Here is a 24,785-nt window from a genome sequence, read left to right on the forward strand (position 1 = left end):
GTGCCATCCGAGAAATGAGGTAAAGTACTGACTGTTTACTAGAAAGATGAGAATACCCTAGTTTCACTCACAGGCATACCCCTCTTTTACTTCAAATTCTTGACTCATGTGCTTAGAACATGTCATGGAAAAGGAATTTCAAACTTGGCTTTTGAAAAGCAGCACAATCAAGAGGCAGAAAACCGATGATGAACACTGACTGAGACATAATTCTCAATTAATTAAGCAAATTCAATTCCACTGGTTTTAATTCAACTGCAATTGAATCTTGGCAGTGTCTGCCATTTACAGTCAGATGAAGGTCTTATTAACTTTATCTACTACTGAAGACAAACCTGGGCAGGACAGGGGACAGATCTCATTTAAAGGAATAAAAACATGATGTTTTCTAACAATCCCTGGACCAGTACTCACTCAATCACCCTGCATGACCCTGACCAGTGCCTGAAGTTAAGAAAGGGTCTGGTTATGGATTCAACATGGGAAATAAGAAGTAGAATGACTTTGTCACAGGCAGGTCCTCAGACCGAGCCAGGCTTGTATGTGCATCAGAAGTGGGTACAGAAGAAAATGTGACTTTAATAGAGTTAAGTAAAATTATCTAAATGATATCTCAGGCTCTCACGCCAAGAAATGGTTTGGTAACCTGTTTCATATGCCACCCACCACACTACAACTCTAAATCTTCGCAGGGTAGGAAGGAGGAAGATGACACTGGTACATTTGAAGCTCAACTACATGGATTTGGAAGAGTGACTTATATCCCAATGTGACTGGGTAGGAAGGGGGGTTGGAAGGAGATCAAATCAGTCAGTCCTAAAGGAAATTAGTCCTGAATATTCATTGAAAGGACTGATGCTGAAGCTGAAGCTCCAATACTTTGGCCACCTGATTCGAAGAGCTGAATCATCAGAAGAGACTCTCATGCTGGGAAAGATTGAGGGCAGGATGAGAAGGTGGGCAACAGAGGATGAGATGGTTGGATGGCATCACTGATTTAATGAACATGAATTTGAGTAAACTCTGGCAGAGAGAGGAGGACAAGGAAGCCTGGCATACTGCAGTTCATGGGGGTCACAGAGAGTCAGACTTGACTGAGCAACTGAACTGAAAAGTGACTAACACTTGATCTTAGTTTTCTAAAAGGTAAAACAGGAATAAATCTCATGGGCTAATTGTGAGGACTAAATTGTATGGGAAAGTACTTACCACAGGGCTTGGCATATAATATGTGCTCAATAAATTAGGGTTTTCTTGAGGGTTTTTATGAGTTATATTTTATAGCTTAAGTAACTGAGTCCTGAGATACCAGCCCATAGTAAATGGCAAAACTAATATCTGAACCCAGGTTCCACTGTAAAATCTCTGTTATGACCACCATGCCACCATTTACCAACATGGCCAAGTCCTCTGAAGCCATACTGGACCAGGGCACAAGACAGGCAAATCTATGTCAACAATGCGAACACAGAGGTAGGGAACCCAGAAACATAATATAAGGAAATCAGTCTTTTCACTGCTTCTATTAACGCTTTCCATTCTGGGTAAATTAAGACACTGCTAAAACTTCTTAGCCAAGTGTTTATTTTTAACTGCATATATGGGGTTTATCCACATTAAGAAATCATAGGTGATAAACTGGAGGGATTGGTATGTGCTTCTTACAACCGAGATACAAGAACAAAATGTTACGCCTAATCTTTCATCAACTAGAGATTAAAAGCAATCAGAGACATAGAGGGGGCTGAGTGATTTAAGAAGTTGCAAATACAATTGTAATACAAACTGTGCCTAGCTCAGGCCTTGCATGGGATTGCCACTCAATAAAATTTTGTCACATTTTGTTCTCCTGGCCAGCATTCTCACATCACAGATGAAGAAACAAAGGCCCAGACTGGTCAAGAGCATTGTCTGAGGCCACGCTGATAGTCAAGGGACAAAGCAAAGGCCAGGACTCAGGTCCTTTGACTCGTAATTCCAGGGTGCTCTCTGGACACTCCCAGCCAGCCCCCTCACTCCCTGGTTATGTCTTATGCGCCATCGTTTCCTCACATGACATGAACTCCAGGAGGGTCAGTACTGCAGGCTGTAGCACACTGTCATTCCAAAGAGAAAAGTCAAAGTTGTCCTAATGCTTAGTTTAGTTCACTGACTACTAAGCATCACTCTACCTCTCTGCCACTGAATTATTTGTTCTGTCTTCGGACATGCAATCCTTTTGTGGAGATTAAGGCTAAGAGGAAACAACCAAAAGCATAATACGTGTGCAGACTCGTGGGCTGAAGACCAAACACATATTTGCTACTGAATGGACAGAAGAACTCAGTTCAAGTGAGACCCTGAGTCAAGGCAGAGCCTTGAGGCAAGAACTGAGCGGAGGAAAGGTTCAGGAGCTCCCTCTTAGCAGCAAGACTTGCTGTATGTATCATTTGCTAAAATTCTGAGTTTGGGCAAGTTTCATAACCTATACGGGCATTTTCCCTCAACTAGAAAATGATTATAATGTACCATCGTAACCGAGTTGAGATGATGGTCAGAATATACAAAGGTGAATGAAAGGCTTGAGTATATGCACACTCAGACATGAGAAATTCCAATGTGTTCTTATGGTGCCTTCAGAAGGTATCTTCTGCTCCCCAAATCTATTTTCCACAAAAAATGGAGAATTCCTTTCCCAACTCAGAAGCAGAACTCAAAAATAAGGGGGAAAAATCCTCCTCATCATCATGATAATAATGCTGAGTGCTAGGTATCCACTTACAGTGCCCTTGGCTTTGCTCTCACGGTGCTTCTTATACCCTTGAGTCTCCTAAACCCTCTGAAGTTATCATTTTACTCATGAACAAACCAAGACAGAAAAATTAAATACTTTGCCCAAGATCACATACTCATCAGGGTTTGAACCCAATAATGATGCTTCCAGAGCCAAGTTCTTTTCTATACCATATGCAGCCTCCATACATAAGTACTAGAAATGAGAAAGGAAAGATTTCCCTACCACTTTCCAAGAAAAAACTTCCTCCTCAAGTTGAAAAAAGAAAAAAAAAACACTGAACTTGAAATAGATCATCTAATTTATTTTAGGTTTTTCTCTCTAGCTTAATCTTTTTGAGGATCTGAGACCAAATTGTTTTGGATACTGTAAGTAAGCTTTTGGTCCCTATGAACCTGTTCCAACGAAAGCAAACCAAAAGACAAGCTCACAGAATGACCCTCCAACATCGCCATCACATAAGAGGGATGACAGATGACGATAAGATCTGTGACTATCCATTTCCCTTTGCAAACTGGTAGTGTCATTCCAAAATAACTGAGATAGATGGCCCCCAGACTTGACCAGTGGAAACCCAGTCGTGTATATGAAAAGCTTGTCTTCACCTAGTCCCACTCATCTAGCCAAACCAAGGAATTACTAACAAAAAGAAAAAAAATTATTCACTTGGGGCATACCTCTCATATGGCAGCCAAAAAAAAAAAAAACAAGAAAATCAAATGGCTATCACTCATTAAGTTATCTGTTCTCATTAATAATCAAAGCATTAATGGTGGATACTGGCATCTGGTGAACGCACTTGGTTGCCTGCTTCCGTTTAAGATGCTTTTACAAGGTTAACTTCAACTGGGAAAAAAACTTTGTTCTTATACATAGATACATTGAAATATTTACTCTTGATAAAAGTCAGTATTCTTTAACCACCCAAAACACTAAAAATCAGATGGAAAGAAAACCATGCGGAGCCCTCTGTTGCAATCAGCATATCACATTATACAAGTCCCGTTGTCTACCCTAGCTATTTCCCAGGCTGCTTCCCCCAAATTCCTTGCAGCTGGAAATAGTATAGAATCCAGTACTGACCAATAAGATGAAAATAGGATACTGGGGAAGAAACAGAAGCAATAGTCAAAATCACAAAACATACAGGGAAATAAGATATCAGTTTTACAACCAGCCTCTATGGAAAATAGATTAAGACTTGTAGAGAATTCACCTCTTACAATTTTTAGAGATAGAATACTTTAAAACTATGATTTGGGCTTCCTTGCTGGCTCAGTGGTAGAAAATCTGCCTGCCAATGCAAGACACATGGGCTGGATCCCTGATCTGGAAGGATTCCATAAGCCACAGAGCAATTAAGCCCATGTGCCACAACCCCTGAGCCTGTGCTCCAGAGCCCAGGAGATAGGGTTACTGAGCCCACACACTGCAACTGCTGAAGTCCACCCACCCTGGAGAACCACGTTCTGCAACAAACCACCCCAAAGAGAAGGCTGCACATTGCTGCTATGGACCCTGCTCTCTGCAACTAGAGAAAAAAAAAAAAAAAAAGCCTGTACAGCAACAAACACCCAGCACAGCCAAAAAGAAACAAATAAACTAAATAAAATTATTTTAAAAATTCAGTATTGTCTTTACAAAACAACCTATGCTGTTTTTTATGCAACAGAAGTAAAATAGAAGCTGGAAAATATGGCAGAGTATGAAGGAATGATTAAACATTTTTAGAAGATACAAAGAGCTTTCCGAAGTGAAAAATATTGACAGAACTGAAATCAAACTCTCAAAGAACAAGAAAAAAAAACAGATTAGAATAAAACAGAATTAGCAAAGACAGAGCAGAAAAAAACCAGAGTACAAGCTAGAAAGCAAAGATGGAAAGATGAAGAGGTTAAGAAACATAATCCAACTGAAGTTCCAAAAGACAACAAGTATTCCAATAGAAAATGGCTCAGAATTTTCAACAATTATTATAAAAATATAACCCCAATCTAGGAATCTAACAAGTATTATGCAGGATAAAAAAAATCAACACCTGGAATTAAACCAATAAAAAACTTCCAAAAAGCAAAGACAGAGCAGATCCTAAAGTCAATCAGGGAGAAAAATACTAAGTTTCTGCCAATTGCTTTTAACAGTAAAAATGGAACCCCCTTCAAAAACAAAAAGCAATGCTAAGACAAAGTACTCACCCACTTACAATTTTATACCAAGCAAAACTATCACTTGACAATAAAAGCCAAGTTTTCAGACAAACAAAATGAATATACTCAAAGAAAATAAGAGATTTTACCATTAAAAAACACTCTAAATTCTATAGAATGTTTCTGAAGTAGAGAGACAATAGTTTGATAAATTCTAAAATATAAGTCCATGTGAAAAAGACTTATAAGTCAATATAAAAAAAAATATCTAATATGCAAGCTTACATAAAATATAAGGTACTAGAAAGAGCATACTCAGGGTGACGGAAATCAAAATGTTCTAAAATCCAAGGTCCTTGTCTTGTAGCAGAAAATAGCAATAGTTATTAACATTAGGCTTAATTAGATACACACATTAAACTATCTTGAGTAACTGCAACAATAAACAAAGTATAACCCTCAACTTGGCAGAGGGGAAAAAAATGGAATGGATAACATAAAAAGCCTTCCATGAAATTTAGAGAAGGCAAAAAAAGGGAAAGAAAATGAGGTAAGAAAGAAAAACAATAACTAAGTTTGTAAATCCAAAACCATCAGTAATTACAACGAATGTGTATGGACTAAACATTCTAATTGACAAAGATGATCAGAATAGTTTTAAAAATCTCATTATGTGCAGCTTATGACAGACATCTCCAAAGCATAATGATATAATTTAAAATGTTATACCAAATAAATACTAACTAAAACAACTCTGGTGTGGGTTTATTAGTAACAGACAACAACAGACCTCAAGACATAAAACAGATAAAAATGTTCCCTGCATAATGATAAAACACTTAGCTCACCAGGAAGTTATAACAATTTTACAAGTGTTAGCCTTTACTGACATAATGTCACTAAACTAAAAACTAAAAAATCTAATCAAAAGAACTTAAAAATTACAACACAATGCAAAATTACAAAGCCACGGTAATAGCGGGAAATTTTTAAACCTTTTAAAATTTTTACATGCAGTAAAATTCAGTTTTTTTGGCATATAGTTCTACAAGTTTCAATATATGCACATTATTATATAATCACCAACACAAATAGGATGCAGAGTAGTTCTATAATTCCAGAAAATTAACAGTGGGAAATTTTAACAACTGTCTTAAAACATGAAACAGACAAAAAACAACAATCGAAAAAAAACCCAAAAAACTAATGAACTCATATAATAGATATTACACTCTAGGCTGGAAAAAGCATATTCTTTCCAGCATACTGGAATAAGCATAAAAATAGGTCACAAGCTAAGCCATAAAGCAAGGCTCTCCAGTTTTAAAGAACGGATAGCATACAGATCATATTGTCTGACCAACATACAACTAAGTCATAAAACATTTTTTTAAACAGACAGAACCAGAAATCCCCCATATAACTGAAAATGTGAAATACTTCTAAACAACTCATAGATGTAAGAAATGATAGTAGATACAAAAAAGTATTTAAAATTCAATAAAAGTAAAAAATACATGTCAAAACATGTAGGATACAGCTAAAGTAATCTTAAAGGAAATTTACAGCTTTAGATCTTGAATTACAATGTGAGAAGGGCTGGAGACTTGGAGCTACTTACCCAACCTAAGAGAGTAGTAAAGGGAAGCAAGGTACCCCAAGTGGACGCTCTGGGACAACCCAGACGGACAGGGTGGGGAGGGAGGTGGGAAGCGGGGGATGCATGTATACCTGTGGCCGATTCATGTTGATGTATGGCAAAAAAATCACAATATTGTAATTATTCAATTAAAATAAATTTTTAAAAAGAGAGTAGTAAGGGAAGGGCAGAATAAATCCAAAGACAGTAGAAAGACGACAATAGTAAGGGGCAGAAATGAATGAACTTCAAGGCCAACCCATTAGAGAATCAGTAAGGCCAAACTCTGTTTTTCTGACGACTAAGAAAGTGCAAGTTGTTAGTCACTCAGTCGTGTCCAACTCTTTGGACCCCATGGATTGGAGCCTGCCAGGTTCCTCTGTCCATGGGATTTCCCAGGCAAGAATACTGGAGTGGGTTGCCATTCCCTTCTCCCGGGGATCTTCCCAACCCAGGGATCAAACCCAGGTCTCCTGCATTGCAGGCAGATTCTTCACCATCTGAGCCACCAGGGAAGCCCCTTTGATGACTGATGCAACAGTAAAACATGGCAATGGTGGTGGTGGTTTAGTGGCTAAGTCATGTCCGACTCTTGAGACGCCATGGACTATAGCCTGCCAGGCTCCTCTGACCATGGGGTTCTCCAGGCAAGAATACTGGGGTGGACTGCCATTTCCTTCTCCAGGGGATCTTCCTGACCCAGGGATCGAACTCAGGTCTCCTGCATTGCAAGCAGATTCTTTGCCAACTGAGCTATGAGGGAAGCCCAAACATGCCAATACTTACCCAGAAAAGAGAGCAAACAAATAAATAATATTGGAATATTATTGTAGTAATCCTGTTGATACTGTTAAAAAAAACTACCAAAATTTAGTTGCTTAGTTGCATAGAGCTTACGTCTATGCTCTCAATATCATGAAATTTAAAAGTAAACAGACATAGAGAACAGACTTACGGAAATGGGGAGAGGGGAGAAGTGGGTGAGATTTATGGAGACAGTAACATGGAAATTTACATTACCATATGTAAAATAGACAGCAAATGGGAATTTTCGGTATGACTCAGGAAATTCAAACCGGGGCTCTGTATCAGCCTAAAAGGGTGCAATGGGGAGGGAGATGGGAGGGAGCTCCAAGAGGGAGGAGACATATGTATGCCTATGACTGATTCATGTTGAGATTTGACAGAAAGCAACAAAATTCAGCAAAGCAATTACCCTTCAATTAAAAAATAAATAAATTATAAAAATAAAAGTAAACCGTCAGCAGGGCTGCATCTCTTCCAGAGACTTGAAGGGAGAATCCATTTCCTTGCCTTTTCCAGCTTCCTGCACTCCCCGGCTCATAGTCAGTCAGGCTCCTGTTGACTCCATCCTCACATCATCCACTACTCACCCCAACCCCCTGCTTCCCTCCTCTAAGGACCCTTGCGACTACATCAGGATAATCTTCCCATCTCAAGATCCTTAATGCAACCATGTCTGTGAAGTTCCGTTTACCAAATAAGGTAATACGTCCACAGGTTCCAGGGATGACAAAGTGGACATTACGAGAGAGGGAGACGGTTAAACCTACCACAGGGACCAAACCAGACACTTCTGGGATGAACAAGATAATAAAAGGATATTAGAGGTTTGAAAATTGAGAGGGCATGGCTGCATTCTTAGAGAAAGACAACTTGTTAAACTGACCCAAGGAGAAACAGCCCTTTAGGGACATAAAGAAATGGTCTACTGGTAAGTTGTTTATCTTGCCATAAAGAAAACATAAAGGATTTTATAGTTTCCAGGAAGAGGTAATTCCAATGCTACACAATCTCTCCCAAAGAGCTGAGAAACAGGGAACAGGGCACAATGTGTTATAGTGGCACAGCATAACCTTGACACCAAAACTAGATGAGGACAAGGAAGAACAAAGTAACTGATGTGCAGAGAGGGGAAGAGGCAAGGAGCTGGCTGCTGAAGGTACTCAGTGCCTGAATGGGGCTATTTCTGAGCCCCCGCTGCACCCCTGGCCCTTCATGCAATGAAGGAGCTATTTAAGCCAGTAAAAAGTCCCTTTGTATTGTTATTTAGCGGATAAGTTGTGTCTGACTCTGCAACCCCATGGACTGTAGCCCACCAGGCTCCACTGTCAGTGGGTTTCCCAGGCAAGAATACTGGAATGGGCTGCCATTTCCTTCTCCAAGGGATCTTCCCTACCCAGAACTCTGATGTCTCCTGCATTGGCAGGCAGGTTACTAATGCCACCTGGGAAGCCTCTTTATGTTGAGCTAATCCAAGCTGGCTCTATTATTTACAACCAAGAGTCCTGCCTAGTTCACCATTCCGCCAGCCAAACAGGCACTCAACTTCTTCAATGGTATTTGCTACTGCTGCTGCTGCTAAATCACTTCAGTCGTGTCCGACTCTGTGCGACCCCATAGACGGCAGCCCACCAGGTTCCCCCGTCCCTGGGAGTCTCCAGGCAAGAACACTGGAGTGGGTTGCCATTTCCTTCTCCAATGCATGAAAGTGAAAAGGGAAAGTGAAGTCGCTCAGTCGTGTCCAACTCTTAGTGACCCCATGGACTGCAACCTACCAGACTCCTCTGTCCATGGGATTTCCCAGGCAAGAGTACTGGAGTGGGGTGTATTTGCTAACTATCAATTCAGCTATCCACATTAACGCCAAGGCTTGAGAACACATGGGTAGTGAAAGCCAGGTCAGTTGGAAGTACTTTAAAATCTATGCTGTCACTTTTCAGAAAGCTCTCTAACTGCATTTTTTCTTAAGCTATTATTAAGATGAAATCAAATGATGTGGGCATACTGATCTGATGGAAACAATGAACATCACGGGAATAAAAACCGTACCTACGATTCAACATTCTCCAAGAATAATCCTTAAAGTAGTCCTCACTCATCTCTCCTCATAAGATTGCAAATTCCTTAAGGGCAGGGACCATTTCTATTTGTTCAGGTAGATGACCTCGTAAATAGTCAAGAAACTTGCACAATCCAATGACCTTTGAGACTACGTTTCTAAGAGTCTTGCCAAGGACATATTTTCCATTGTAATAGTTATGATACCAATACAGAAACATGCAAAATGGTGAAAAAAAAAATCAAATGGAAAAATTTTATATTTAATAGCCCCTTAAATATGGCCTAGGCTTCAAATTCTATGACAGGAATTTTTTTCAGGTAGAAAAGGCTGAAATCATAAAAATGAAACTGATCGAGAATAATCATCACAATGTTATTGATAAGAAGATGCAACAATGGAAGTTCGAGAAAACCCTGAACCATGTTTCCAACCAGTAGCAAACCTGGCAAAGAGATGAACTCAATTGCACCTCTGTAGCATCCACAGCAGGCAGTGGAAAAATTAGACAAGAGTGTCAACTAGGGATCTAAATGTTATTGCTGTTATTTAGTCACTAAGTCATGTCCGACTCTTTTTCAACTCCTTGGACTGTAGCCCTCCAGGCTTCTCAGTCCATGGGATTTTCCAGGCAAGAAAACTGGTGTGGCTAGCCATTTCCTTCTCCAGGGAATCTTCCTGACCCAGGGATCAAACCTGCATCTCCTGCACTGGCCAGCGGATTCTTCACCACTGAGTGGATTCTTTACCACTTTACAGGGATGCCCCAGGGATCCGAATAAATGTCCTGAAACCACAGAGCCTGAAACCTACTTCACTCCAGAAATGTTAACACAGTTTTCTGGATTGACACAATATCAGCAACATTTTCAGCCATCACCAAAAGACCAGCTAAGGCAGGGGTCTTAATAGGTAGGTGACAAGAAATGCCAAATCTTGCATAATCTACATACAGATCATTTTGGGGGTGCTCAATCAGCACTCAAAGCCTAATTGTGAGGTAGACAGAACAAAGGGTGTTGGTCCCCTAATCACAAACTCAGCACTCAAAGGAACTAAAGTCTAGAACCTAGTGGCTAAGAATTCAGACAGTAAGTAAGCTTCCACATGCCTCTCCTTTCCAAGCTGACTATAAGATCACCAGCAAGTGTCCTTGAGAGAATCATGGCCCAACATCCTTTTCAGCTCTTCCTTGCGAGTCTGTACCCCGCAAGGGACAACTGGAAATAATGCTGAATGTTCTGCTTCATTCTCTCAGCTTTATATATTCATTCCTGACAGATCTGAAAATAGTCAATGCTAACATTAAAAAAAAAAAAAGAAAGAAAGAACGAAAGAAAAAAAAGTTCTTCTAGCTTGCAAGAGACCAGTAAAGGTCGATTATGGGTTTCCTTCCTCTCTCTGCCCCGATCAAGTGACTGCAATTCCCCTGGGCTTTTATATCCTTGTGTAATATTTAATTAAATACTCTGTTCTTACTGGTTTATGTACTAGAGAACACTAATTTTAGAAAACCGATTAGCTAGTTCTTTCTAACTGTATGTTATTGTAGCTAAGGTCAAATTTTTCACTGAAACTATGGCAACAAAACCCCAGTATTCTTGGTCGACAAGAAGGAAGCAAAGTTCTCAAGAGCAGGCCTCTTACTTGATGGCTAAACTAGGCTGGATTATTTTGTTTTCTACCTTTACCTGAAAATGCCATGTTTCTGAGAATGGCTATGGGGAGGGGGTGACCTCAGTCTCCGAAACTTGCTAGCAGAAGTCCAAGTGAGCTTATACATAAGTGTCATCGCTGATAACATTTTTAGACACATGTAATTTTAGCAGCACAAAATATCCAGACATTTCAGAAGCACCCAAATTGGAATTCAAATGTACCCGGAAAAATACCAGACCAAAAAAAAAAAAAGAAACTTCTAAATGTCAATAAGAGAAATAATTGCCCAACTTATTCTCTCAATTATTGCAACTGCTCTTATTGAAGTTTTTCTGCACTGACCTCCAGCTGTGGCTTTGTCAGGGGGATAAAGATGGGACTCTCTAAAGGGACATATTCTTCTCCCCACACCTGTGGCCACTCTCCACTTTGCTCCCCAAATCAGAGGTCACAAGCCCAATTTCTGCCTTCTCCGGGAGCCACGCTGGCCCCTGCCTCAGCCCATAGTACCGAGGAAGTAGCAGCCACTGGCATCCTTTCTCCAGGGAGCTCAACTGTGCTCACAGCCAGGTAGAAAATGTCCCCCTGCAGGCCAAGTGGCAGGCAGCCCTCTGAACTCAGAAAGAACACACAGCGGGGTGGGGAGTTTCAGGAAAAGAGCAGATTGGCAATATCTGCCTCCTGTCTGTCAAGAGTGGCCGGAATGCCTGCTGCTTGAGTGAAGATAAACACAACTTCCTCTCGGCTGGGCCTGTAATTTTATACATAAGATGGGCCTGCCATCTCCAGCAAAGGCCCCATCAGTAACTGAGGCTGCGATCGAGGCTTGTGCAAGCAGAGACGGGTCTGATGGCTCCTCTTCAAAAGGCTACAGCTCTCGAGCGCCTCTTGATCATAAGCTCACTCAATAAAGTATAAAAAATTCAAAAAGGTTAAAGTGTATCTGGCAGTGGATACCTCTGAACACTCCACATCCTGAAGCTTTAAAACAGATATATCAACGTCTGAAGGGCAGTGTCTGATCTTCCTAAGAGATGTCCTGAAAGTTGGCAATTGCAAATTTAGCCACACCAGCTACTCAGCTACTAGGTGCTTAGGTTGTACAAGGCAGGCAGCCAACTGTGTTCCCTACATGCCTCACTTCACCCTAAAATAATGCCATCAGTTCCGTACTGTTATGAACCATACTTACCAGTCAGGGAAACTAAGGTATAGTGAGGTTAAGAGATTTGCCCAGTCACACAGCTCACGACAGGCGGGGCAGAGGGCCCTGAACCCAAGTCTGACCCCAGAGCCAGAACTTCTTAACCACAAGGCCAACAGTCAACCACCGCACCCCCCCCCTCCCAATACATCTTACCTGTTCATTTAAATCAGATTAGGGGTGATTTTGATTCAGACAGGTAAGTTCCTTTATATTTGCTCACCTTTTCAAATATTCAATAATCCCATCTTTCCACTATGACCAATGGTCTTCAACAAAATGAAATGAACACAGTTGGTTCTCTGAGCGCTTCTCACTTGGACAGCATGTCTGTACTCTCCCCAGCTGTTTGCTGACCCAATGTCCCCAAACACAGTGCTTCCACGGGAAGCAGAAAGAGAAGAAACAGCTGGATCCTTCGGTGGGAAAACAGAGACAGATGGGATCATCTACCTAACCTCTGTCCCACAGTAGAAACTGTCTCCAACATCCCTGACAAATGCTTAGTCTCCTGTGAATGAGGGGAAACCAGTCCTTTGAAGTGGGCCTCTTCGTGGAGCAATCGCTCAGCACTGATGACAATCAGAAGCATGTTCTAAAATCTGAAACTCTGCCTCTGGTCACTGGTCTCTACTGGCCCAGATTCTCTGTTGTTTTGGGCTCTGAACATCCCGTGTCCACGTGACAGTCTTAGAGTGAGAGAATACAACTGGCCGTTGTCCCTTAGGGCCTTGCATCAGCATGGCAGCTTGTCAGAATTGCAGAAATCTCAGGCTTCATCCAGACCTACTGAATTAGGACCTGAGTTTTAGCAAGATCCCTGGATGCACATTCTTTTCCTCATTCATTCTACAAATATGGAAGAGCCTAGTGCAGGCCAGGGCCTGTGCAAAGCCTTAGAGGAGACAGGCATGGTTTCTGAGCTCACAATGAATGGGGTGGGTAAGAGTGCAGGCAAAACCCAGCCATGACAGCCAACTGTTTAGAGCATTTGATATGGGCCAGGTACTCCTTAAGTGTTTCACGTGGACTGGCTCTTTTGATTCTCATCAAAACACCGTGAGACACAAACAAGAATCTTACCATTTTCCAGATGAGAAAATGGAGAGACTGAGAGGTTGACGGTGACATAACCAGCAAAAACCAGAGCTGAGGGTCAAACCCAAGCGGTCCAGCTCCAGGGACTGAGGAAGATGGGGGGTCCCAGGAGGCACGATGGAGATGGGGAGATCATTTCAGAGAGAAGATAAAGGACATGAAACGCCCAGGGTGCAGAGCACGTTCCCTGACTGCCAGGATGAAATGACTCAGTGTGGCTGGAGCAGAGAACATGGAGTGGGGACTGTAGGTGAAGCTGGGAGGTAAGCGGGCTGACTCGTGCAGGACCCTGTGAACCCCAAAAGCATGTCCTTTATCCTGAGCACAAGTGGGGAACCACTGAGGGTGGCAAGCAACCAGATAACATCATGAGACCTGTACTGATTCCTATGGCCATGGGGAACAGACGGGGCGGGCCTCACACTCAGACACAAAGGATCAAGAGGCAAGTGCAGAAACCAGCAAGGAGGCCACGGCAGCAACTTAGGTGAGAAATATTGTCACCCAACTAGTCTAAAAGACCTCACGGTCTCTCCCATTTCTCACAGTTCAGCGCAAACGTCATCACTTCGAGACGAATCCTATCCTCCTGGTTATCCCTCCTTTAGATTTATCCCCACGGAGCAATATGACTTAAATGTGGAACCCCAGGAGGTGCTAAGCGGCCCCAGACATGTCTGGAGAAGCACAACTCTATTAATTCACTCAAGTGCTTGAGTAGAGACACCATCAAGAACCCTCCAGACATGGGTTCAAATCCCAGCTTAGTTCAGATTAGTTACTAACCCTCTCTGGGCTCAGGGTACCCAGTATAAAATGGGGATGATACACCACCACACCACAGGGATGCTCCAACTGTCAAGAGCAAAGGCATGCCATGACTCTGCCAGAAGGCCAGGCACAAAGAAGGAAGGGAATTATTGTTTTTCATGATCATGTATTGAATGAAGTCAGGTAATCTCAAAACTAGAAGCAGAAGAGAGAAAAAAGATCCAACACTGGGCGGGGGCAGGGTGGGGGGGGCGTCAAGGAGAAGATACCCTCAGAGGATGAAGTCAGTCCACATTCCAGGGAGAAGACAAGTCAACTGTAAGAAATCTGAAAGCTTTCCAGACTCAGGTACTTTGGGGAGGGATTACAGGATGGCATCAGGCATCTTTGTTAAAAAAAAAAAAAAAAAAAAAAAAAAAAAAAACAGCCTTCAGCTAACCTAAAATGTCCTCAGCAAAAACACTGCAAGAGCTGGGAACAGTGAAAACCATTTTAGAACAAGCATTCTTTTCAAGAATTCTTTTCAACCAGCTTTTAACTAAAGACTGGCATTATGCTGGGCACTGGGCCAGGAGTGCAGGGCAAAAGATTTGGTCCCTCCAGGTACTCCAAAATCTAGCTGCAGAAGACAAAAACAGGAGACAGCTGTGATAAACACCATACTCAAGACTGCTAAGTAGGCAGTTAGCATGTACCTCTCACACGCAGACATTTGCTCCTGTGTAGCACATCTCAGACAGAGAAGGAAATGGCAACCTGTTCCAGTGTTCTTGCCTGGAGAATCCCAGGGATGGGGGAGCCTGGTGGGCTGCCGTCTATGGGGTCGCACAGAGTCAGACTCGACTGAAGTGACTTAGCAGCAGCAGCAGCAGATCTCAGAACCTCATGTTTCAGGGTAGGAGAGGAAGAAGAAGTAGAGTTGGTAGTAGCTGCCTCATTGGAAAAGGCCCTGATGCCAGGAAATATTGAAGTCAAGAAGGAGAAGAGGATGGCAGAGGATGAGAAGGTGAGACGGCATCAGCGACTCAATGGACATGAATTTGAGGAAGCTCCAGAAGATAGTGAAGGACAGAAAGGCCTGGCATACTGCAGTCCATGGGGTCGTAAAGAGTTGGACATGACTGAGTGACTGAACAACAAGAAAGAGGAAGAAACCGATTAAGAAGGAATTCAGTAATTTTGCAAAGGAATACTCGAAGGCCCATCTCTTTCTAAAGATAGTTTGGAGTAGGTATTAAAAAGAAGGTTTCTGATGTCACATTGTCTGGGTTCAAATCCTGGCTCTGCCACTTTGAGCTATGTAAGTTGGACCACCACTCAACCTAGTGTATATCAGTTCAGCTATAAGAGGGGAAGACTTCATGGCTCTGTAGCTGCCTTATGGGGTTGTAATGAGGGCTAAATAATGTACGTAAAGGAAACTATCAAAATTAAATAGATAAAATTTCATTAACGTATGTAATCACTATATCAATACATGGTATTCACTATTATTTACACTTATGGAAACTAATTATCATTATTTACACTAGATGATAGAACACAAAATTTTTTTTTAATCCACTGTTCAAACATAACAGCCTAAAAGATAGTGTGGGAAGAGATCCAAGGTGTGTCCCAAGCCCAATTTTGACAATGGAATTGCTTTTTTGACCCCAGGAGACTTCCTAAATCTCCTTCATTTCCTCAAATGTCAAAAAAGAAAAAGGAAGGGAAAATGCTACCAGAAACTCAAGTGATTCACCGCACATCTTCATCAACACTCTGAAGACAGGTTATAGAAGCCTTTGCCAAAAGAAAGTCCTTCATCAACCACTAGGCTGTGCTTTCAGAAGTGTAGAACAGTATGAAAACATGACCCAATTACACGTGCTCCCTGTCTACTTTAATTTTGCCCTCAGTGGAGGACCCACCACAGCAGACCCGAGATTCAATTAGATGACAAAGAAAACAGATCCCTTACTCTGGAAGCACTCTATGCATGCTGAGCTGAAATGTGCTCTCCATTAGCAAACAGATTTGTGAGTCAACGAATATATAACAGGGGTCTAAGGTCTACTTTCCAGAGGTGACTCAGCTATTCAAAAACAAAGCCATCCAAGGCAACGGAGCAAAAAGCTTTCCTCTGCCCATGCGCAGGACACCCAGCACCTTCAGACAAGCATCTCAAAGCTTTGAGCAAGTAGGCAGGAATCCAACAAGGGCCACGTGCAGTGTGTGGGACTCCAGTATAATCAAGCGGCAGGCATCACACCAGTGACTGTGTGACATGCTGGGAGCCTTCTATGTCTCCCGGGGAATTGATTTAAATTACAGTGTTGTTCCCTTTAGATGGAGTCTGTTGGTGCAAGATTGGGATAAGCGGGTAAATCTGAAATGAAGATTATAAAAAACCTACTAATCTTTTTATTAAATTTGAATTGATTTTATGAACATGAAACCAGTTGCCAGAGACTTTTCCCACAAAGCAGCTGCGTGCACACACAAAAGCTTGAATGTGCCTCAAGGCATATACTTGACAAGCACCTTAAATAGACTGATTTCTCGGTCTTATTTAACACGACAGGCAGAAACAGAGTCCCACTGCAAAAGGCCCATCATGGATTACAATCAAAAGAACAAACAAAATTTAAGGGCGGCCCTCCCCTTGGCATGTGGGTATTTAAACACTAAATAAGACACCGGTTCATGCCTTCAAGGCCTTGCTAAAAGAAAAGGAAAAAAAAAAGCAGAAATAATGTTGCTTAGCAACAATTAGACAACGGGCAGCAAAGGACAGCGCATGTGAAAGAAAGTTGAGTGCCGAGTTTGTTACCGTCACCCTAGCCCAGGTGACCCTGTGACCCAAGATCCTGGCCGTGTCCTCACCTGGCCTCAGAATAAGACCTGACTGCTTCCATCCACTTGTCTTATCTTGACAAAGAAGACCTATAATTCCAAAGAAACACAAACCTATTTCTGGACAGCAAGAGGCTCCTGGACACCAGCGCTGCCTTGTGAAATGGTAACCAGCCTGCTTCTGGTGCTGATCACGGCTTCAAGCTAAAGCCCATTGAACAGATGGGAAAACCGAAGCCTGGAGAAAGGCGGTGATTTCCCCCACGGCGTCACAGCGGTTGGTGGCAGAGCCAGGGTCAGATGCTAGCTCTCAGGTTAGGTGGGCTCTTTACTTCAGTGCCACTGGTTTTCCTACATCTTTCCTACAGGAGCCACTCCCCACCTTGGCCTAAATCTCGGGTCAGATTATCATCACAGAAGTAGGTTCAGTTCAGTCGCTCAGTCGTATCCGACTCTTTGCGACCCCATGAATCGCAGCACGCCAGGCCTCCCTGTCCATCACCAACTCCTGGAGTTTACTCAAATTCATGCCCATCGAGTTGGTGATGCCATCCAGCCATCTCATCCCCTGTCGTCCCCTTCTCCTCCTGCCCCCAATCCCTCCCAGCATCAGGGTCTTTTCCAATGAGTCAGCTCTTCCCATCAGGTAGCCAAAGTACTGGAGTTTCAGCTTCAGCATCAGTCCTTCCAATGAACACCCAGGACTGATCTCCTCTAGGATGAACTGGTTGGATCTCCTTGCAGTCCAAGGGACTCTCAAGAGTCTTCTCCAACACCACAGTTGAAAAGCATCAATTCTTCGGCACTCAGCTTTCTTCACAGTCCAACTCTCACATCCATACATGACCACTGGAAAAACCATAGCCTTGACCAGACGGACCTTTGTTGGCAAAGTAATGTCTCTGCTTTTTAACATGCTATCTCAGTTGGTCATAACATTCATTCCAAGGAGTAAGAGTCTTTTAATTTCATGGCTGCAGTCACCATCTGCAGTGATTTTTGAGCCCCCAAAAACAAAGTCTGACACTGTTTCCACTGTCTCCCCATCCATTTCCCATGAAGTGATGGGACCAGATGCCAGGATCTTAGTTTTCTGAATGTTGAGCTTTAAGCCAACTTTTTCACTCTCCTCTTTCACTTTCATCAAGAGGCTCTTTAGTTCTTCTTCACTTTCTGCCATAAGGGTGGTGTCATCTGCATATCTGAGGTTATTGATATTTCTCCCAGCAATCTTGATTCCAGCTTGTGCTTCATTGAGCCCAGTGTTTCTCATGATGTACTCTGCATATAAGTTAAATAAGCAGGGTGACAATATACAGCCTTGACGTACTCCTTTTCCTATTTGGAACCAGTCTGTTGTTCCACGTCCAGTTCTAACTGTTGCTTCCTGACCTGCATATAGGTTTCTTAAGAGGCAGGTCACGTGGTCTGGTATTCCCATCTCTTTCAGAATTTTCCACAGTTTATTGTGATCCACACAGTCAAAGGCTTTGGCATAATCAATAAAGCAGAAATAGATGTTTTTCTGGAACTCTCTTTTTTGATGATCCAGCGGATGTTGGCAATTTGATCTCTGGTTCCTCTGCCTTTTCTAAAACCAGCTTAAACATCTGGAAGTTCACGGTTCACATATTGCTAAAGCCTGGCTTGGAGAATTTTGAGCATTACTAGCGTATGAGATGAGTGCAATTATGAGGTAGTTTGTAAGTAAGATAAGTAGGTTGCTGGTATGCAAATACACTCATCACTTGATCATGAAAAATGTCATTCTTATTTGAGGCCCCTCTTCAAAGCTTCTAGGAGAGGCTTCCTTGGTGGATCAGTGACAAAGACTATGCCTGCCAATGCAGGAGACATGGATTCAATTCCTGGTCTGGGAAGATTCCACATATCCTGAGCAACTAAGCCTGGGCTCTAAAGCCCATGAGCCACAATTACCGAAGCCCATGTGCCCTACAGCCGATGCTCTGCAACGAGAGAGGCCACTGAAATGAGAAGTCCACGCATCGCAACTAGAGAGGCAGTCCCTGTTCACTGTAACTGGAGAAAAGCGTAGGCAGCAATGAAGACCCAGCACAGACAAAAATAGCAAATAAACCCACAAGCCCTCCAAGAGATAGGCTGACTGTGCAAGCGTTCTGGGACTACAGAAGAGTCCAATGGAAATGAAAAGACCTGAAGTCTGATTCTCAAGTTCACAGCCATGCCTTTAGATCCAGAGTGATTTATCATAGCCAACCAACACACCCTTCTTCATCCTAGTATCATCTGAGACCATGATTCCTACGCTGTCATTGTTTTAAAGTGAACACATACTGAGCTATCAGGAGTCTTCAGCCAACATTTCACTCAGGAGACAGACCCTCATTTGCACTACAAATAGAATTCAAAGAACGCTGCAGGTCACAGATTGCATACCCCACAGCTTGCCCCAGTGACAGGCAAAAAGTTAAAAAATGCATTAAGTCAAAGCATCCAAGGCTTCCATCTTCCTCATTCATACGGTCCTAAATTAAAGTTAAAAAGAGCCTGGACAGACAGCAGAGAAGTAATACCCTCATCTGTTCTCATTTAGAGATGGCAGGTAACAGGACCATGGCATGAAGGAACCCTGGTGCTTTGGGAAGGGTCTGCCGGGGAGAGGGAGAACCAAGCCCTGGGTTCAGGCCTTTGCAAGCGAGTTCTGGTCTGACTCTGACACTCACAAGCCATGTGATGCTGCGCCAGCTCCTCCACCTCGTCAGCCCAAAAGGCATCAGGCGTAAAACAGACCCCCTGGGCTGAGGAGGTGCTGCAAAGCTCAGGAGAGAACACTCATCAAGTGGCATCATCTACTTTGCCCCAAAGAACTACTAGATGACAAGGGTGACTTTCGTACCTTACAGAAGGGTATTTCACCAGCTGGGCCCCCACTCCCTTATAAATAGCTGTCACGTGGACAACCAATCACTCTCAACACGTTCCTTGAAGATTTTAATTGTGAACTGGCACTGACTTCCTTGAGAATGGATCTTTCTTCCCTGGAGTATAAATGGCTGGTGCATAGGAGGCATTCAATAAATGTCTGTGGAATGAATAACAATCACTCTAAGAAGGGATAGTCAACTGACCATGTTTCTCAGGGCTTCCGTTTCCTCATCTATATAATGGGAACACCCATTATATTGTACCTCAGAGGAAGGTTACAAAGATTAAAAGAGAATCCACAGGGAGTGCCTTGCACAATGTAAATGCTCTATTAATGCTGATGTGACATGTGCTCAGTCATGTCCGACTCTCGGTGACCCCAGGGACTGCAGCCCACCAGGCTCCTCTGTCCATGGGATTTTCCAAGCAAGAATACTGGAGTGGGTTCTCATCTCCTTCTCTAGGGGATCCTCCCAACCCAAGGAATCAAAGCCATGTCTCTTGCATCTCCTGCATTGGCAGGTGGATTCCTTATCAATGCATCACCTGGGAAGCCCCTAGTGTTCTTTATAATGTGGTACTGTTATTTATAATGTGGGACTATTTCTCTGTGACACTTGTAAAGACTCCTGAAAGCCAGGGAGACTGTGTTCAAGTCATCTCACCTCTCTTTATCATCAAGGCCAGCAGCTGGAACACAGAAGGACCTCAATGCTTGACTCATTTTCACAACACATTAACACAGTGGATTACTGCACTTGAAACCAAGTTTGATTAGGAGAGAAAGAGAAAACACAGAGGACAAGGGAGATGCTGATCTAGAATATGCACACTTTCAGCCTGATCTCTGAGCTCTTCCCCAGTTCCTATGAACCACCAAACCATATCGGAATGCTTCCTTTCTCCTCACCTTTCCCTGCCCAAGCTCCTCCCCACATCTTTAATTCCGAATTACCATTCAAAACAGCTTCTCTTCTAAAACTAACAGTTTAACTACAAGATTAAAAATCTCTCACACCTTGGGAACATTGATAGCATAGCCTCTGTACAAGATCAAGAACATGAGGTCAAAGTTAGCCTCTTGACCTAAATGGAGAAGATCAAGTTTTGAGGGCAAGAACTGGACAATTTCCCTGATCTAAAAAAAGGGATTACACAATAAATGTCATCATCATCACCAAAGCTGATCTTGTTTCCCAGAAGCCCCAGTTATTTCTACTCCAACAACACTGGAGGTTCAACTTAAAACAGCAGACCTTCTAGGATGGAAATGGACAGTGGTTGTTAGCTTCCATCTTCTCTTTGTAGAAGATGCCAGTGTATTTAGGACAGGGAAGGGATGGGTGGGAATGAAAAGGAAAAGACAATCCAGAGAAAGGAAATCACTAACCACAAAGTTTCTATTCCCAGTTTCAATCTGATGTTTGCCTTCTCTATTTTCAGACTGTGGGCAAAATGACCCCCATGAGGAAGAAAAGAGATTCTGCCTTACCTTCCACTGACACAGGCGCTTTAAAATGGTACCACATTAACAAAAGGACTAAAGTAATTGAATGATTCTACACATCAGTTCTCATCACTGAGAGGACAAGGACATAGTCCAAAATTCATTCAGATAATGAAAATGCCTTGGCTTCCATGGAACAGAGCTGCAGCCAATCTTTCTTCCTACCAACAACAACGTCAGGGGCAGGAGATACATTCAAAGGAATCTCAAAGAAAGCAATTCACTTGGAAGTGCACTTTTACTCATCCGAAAGAAGCAAGTGTGTTCAACAGTTTAACTCATCAGCATCTACCGTGAAAAATAACAGCTTCCAGTCACCTGAGCAAGCCTCGTGTACCCAAGTACTCTGTTTGGCTCCTTGGCCATTTTACTTTCCTTCCTATATCTTTATGAGGAAGGAATTCTTTTCCCTCCATTTCATAAGCAAAGAAATAAGTTCAGAAATTTAAGTAATCCCTCAAGGTCACTCAGCTTGTACATGGAACACTGGGCCTCAAATCCAGGCCCATGTGGTCCATGTACACACTGCTACCCACAGAGCATTTAAAGACAAAAAGACGAACCATATACAATTATTCTCTTATCATTATTCACATACAGCTTCTGTCCCTTCTGCCACCACCTGTGAGGATCAGGCTCTGTACTGAGAACTGGGAATGAAAAGACAGGAGTAACTAAGGCTTCCCAAGCCCTTAACTAAGGACCATCAGTACTAAATCTGGAACATGCATTTAATCATCACAATAACCTTTGAGCAAGGGACTAATACCATCTCGCGTTTCACAGACGGGAAAAGCAAGGTTCACAGAGGTTACGCCATTTGTCCAGGGTCACAGAGCTAAGAAATAGCAGAATTTGGATTTGAACCCTGGAAGCCCAATCCTGCAGCCTATGTTATTAACCGCTAGGTTGACAGATTTCAAGAGAAGCTCCCAGAATTAAAACCCCCAAGTCAGAAGCCACAGGGAGTATTACATCAATAGGCCTTTGGTTTCCATTTACTTAACAAGTTATGATGGCTCTCAATATAGGAAGTAACTTGGCAAGGAAGCAACAGCAAACTCAAATGACTAAGTGTAGCTTGGCTGATCGCTCAGGTAAAGACTCCATCATTTTAACCAGCCACTTGCCAGCATCTCACTTTTCCATATGTGTCTGGTAAATTTCAGGGTGCATGGAAATTGGTACAGCAAATTTTGTACAGTAAATTGGTACAGTAAATTTGGTACAGTAAATTTCAGGGTGCTGTGCATTGGTACAGCAAAGAAATGGACAAGAATGCCACCCAATTGCCCAACGCACCATTTCTAAACATCAAAATGACTTCAACCTTCAAAACAGATCTGTATTTGGAAAGGCAGTAATACCTTTCAAAAGAAACATCTTTCTCTCTGTTTTAGAGAAAAATGTTTCAAACACTACACCACAATTGAAGGGCTGCTTTTTGGAAAACATCACCCAGGTTCCAGGGTGCAAGAGACCTTCCAGTGGCTGCAACGGGAGATGGGTCAGGGCCCCACACCTGTGCGCAGACGGCCTCCCACTCACCACGAGGAATTTAGGCAGCCGTGACCTACATTCACAAAGCCTGCCGCAAAGCATGTTTTGAACCAGATTTCCCACAAGTACAAAAAACCTCACAACCTAGAACACCTTATTTTTAATTTATGGGGAAAGACAGTCAACAAATCAAGTCACTGTCACATGACCACTGGTGGAACCAAGCCAGGCCATAAACAGAGTTTGAGTGAGTGAAAGTCACCCAGTCATGTCTGACTCTGCGAACCCAAGCCCACGAGGCTCCTCTGTCCATGGAATTCTCCAGGCAAGAATACTGGTGTGGGTTGCCAGTTTGGTTCTTTCCAAATAGCCTCTACAGGACTGTCACTTTTATTTAAAAAAAAAAAAAAAATCTTTCAATTGGCCACCAGATATACATCTAAGCACCAGGCACTTTTATTCTAGAGCCAGGAAAACACACATCTCTTCTGACTTCCCCTGGCTATGATCTTGTTTATTGTAATGTTCTAAACTTATATTCAGATAGCCACTGGTTAACTTTAAACAGTATGCTAACATCTTTCTCAGCTTCCTTTCCCAGCTCCCGGAGGCCGGTTGCAGAATAGGACAGGAGCTCACATTGGACCCAAGCAATAGGCTCCACATCACTTCCACTTGGTCCCAACTGTAAAAGCACTGTGTGGACCAGCTTCCTGCTACATAATAAAGTCACGGGTTTATAGCTCAGGCCCTAAGAGCAGTGGTTCATAACCTAGGCTGCAAGGGAGACTCAACCAGGGAGTTTTCAAAATATCTCAGATGCCTATTAAAAGAGAATCTCTGGAGGTTGAACTGAAAAGTGGGTGTTTTTGAACGTCCCCCGGGTGATTTCTCAGCCCAAGATGAGAATCCCAGCTCCTACTCCATCCATCACCAACTCTATGATTCCAGACAAGCTACTAAACCTCCACCTTCAAGGGCTTCAATCCCCTCCCAGGGGGAGCAGACCCCCTAGAAATGCTGGCAGAGCCCTCGGCTCAGTATGACTGTGGCCACACTCAATGCTGGCATGGAGTCCCTCATGCTCGGCTCTTTTAAAAGGTAAAACTGCAGCACATTATATAATTCAGAAGGAAGGGCTTAATTCTACAAGTGAGTGATGGGATTATGATCACTGGATCAAATCTTTCTGCTGCATTCAGGATTCTGATTTGGAAGGTAACATGGAGCAGGAACTGAGAAGAGAAAGGCAACAGAAGTGTATAGTTATGTCAATGATTTTTTTTTCTTAAACGGACTCCCACCAGCCCCCTCCCCCCAGGTGAAAACATGCTCCCAGCAGCCTCTCGCCAACTGGATGCAGCGCAACGCTGAACACCTTCCAAATGGCTTCTCTCCATCTGAACAAACGCCTCCTATTTTATTCTAATTTCTGGAGATTTTATTCAAAAACCTCAAACAGTTTCTAAATCACGTAAGAACAAAAAGAAGGCATGACTCCAAAGATACAATCTGCAAACAGCAAGGTTTAAACTCTCTGGGACAGAGGCCATCAGTCAAATAGTTAACCCACTGGGTTCTCAGCCCTGGCTGTAAATAAAAATCACTGCCCTAAAAATGCCAGTGCCTAGCCCCCAACCTTGAGAGATTCTTTAACTTGTTTGGAGAGGGGCCCTGGGCAGCCATATAATTTAATATCTCTCCCAGATAATTCTACTATGTAGCCAGAGCTGAGACACGCTAACCACAACAGCAGCAAAAAATAACAACAAAATGTTTTTCATTTTAAGATACCAACTATATTTTAGACACCTCCTGCAATACACTAGGAGAAAGCAATGGCACCCCACTCCAGTACTCTTGCCTGGAAAATCCCATG

General features: G+C 42.8%; 1 protein-coding gene across 9 annotated transcripts in view; it reads right to left on the reverse strand.

The window, feature by feature from the left end:
* The window catches only part of ITPR1 (inositol 1,4,5-trisphosphate receptor type 1), a 344,659-nt gene that overhangs the window by 288,051 nt on the left and 31,823 nt on the right, over window positions 1-24,785 (reverse strand). The gene's annotated exons all lie outside the window — the stretch shown is intronic.

The sequence above is a fragment of the Odocoileus virginianus genome, chromosome 26 (assembly GCF_023699985.2).
Source record: "Odocoileus virginianus isolate 20LAN1187 ecotype Illinois chromosome 26, Ovbor_1.2, whole genome shotgun sequence".
NCBI classification, from domain to species: domain Eukaryota; kingdom Metazoa; phylum Chordata; class Mammalia; order Artiodactyla; family Cervidae; genus Odocoileus; species Odocoileus virginianus.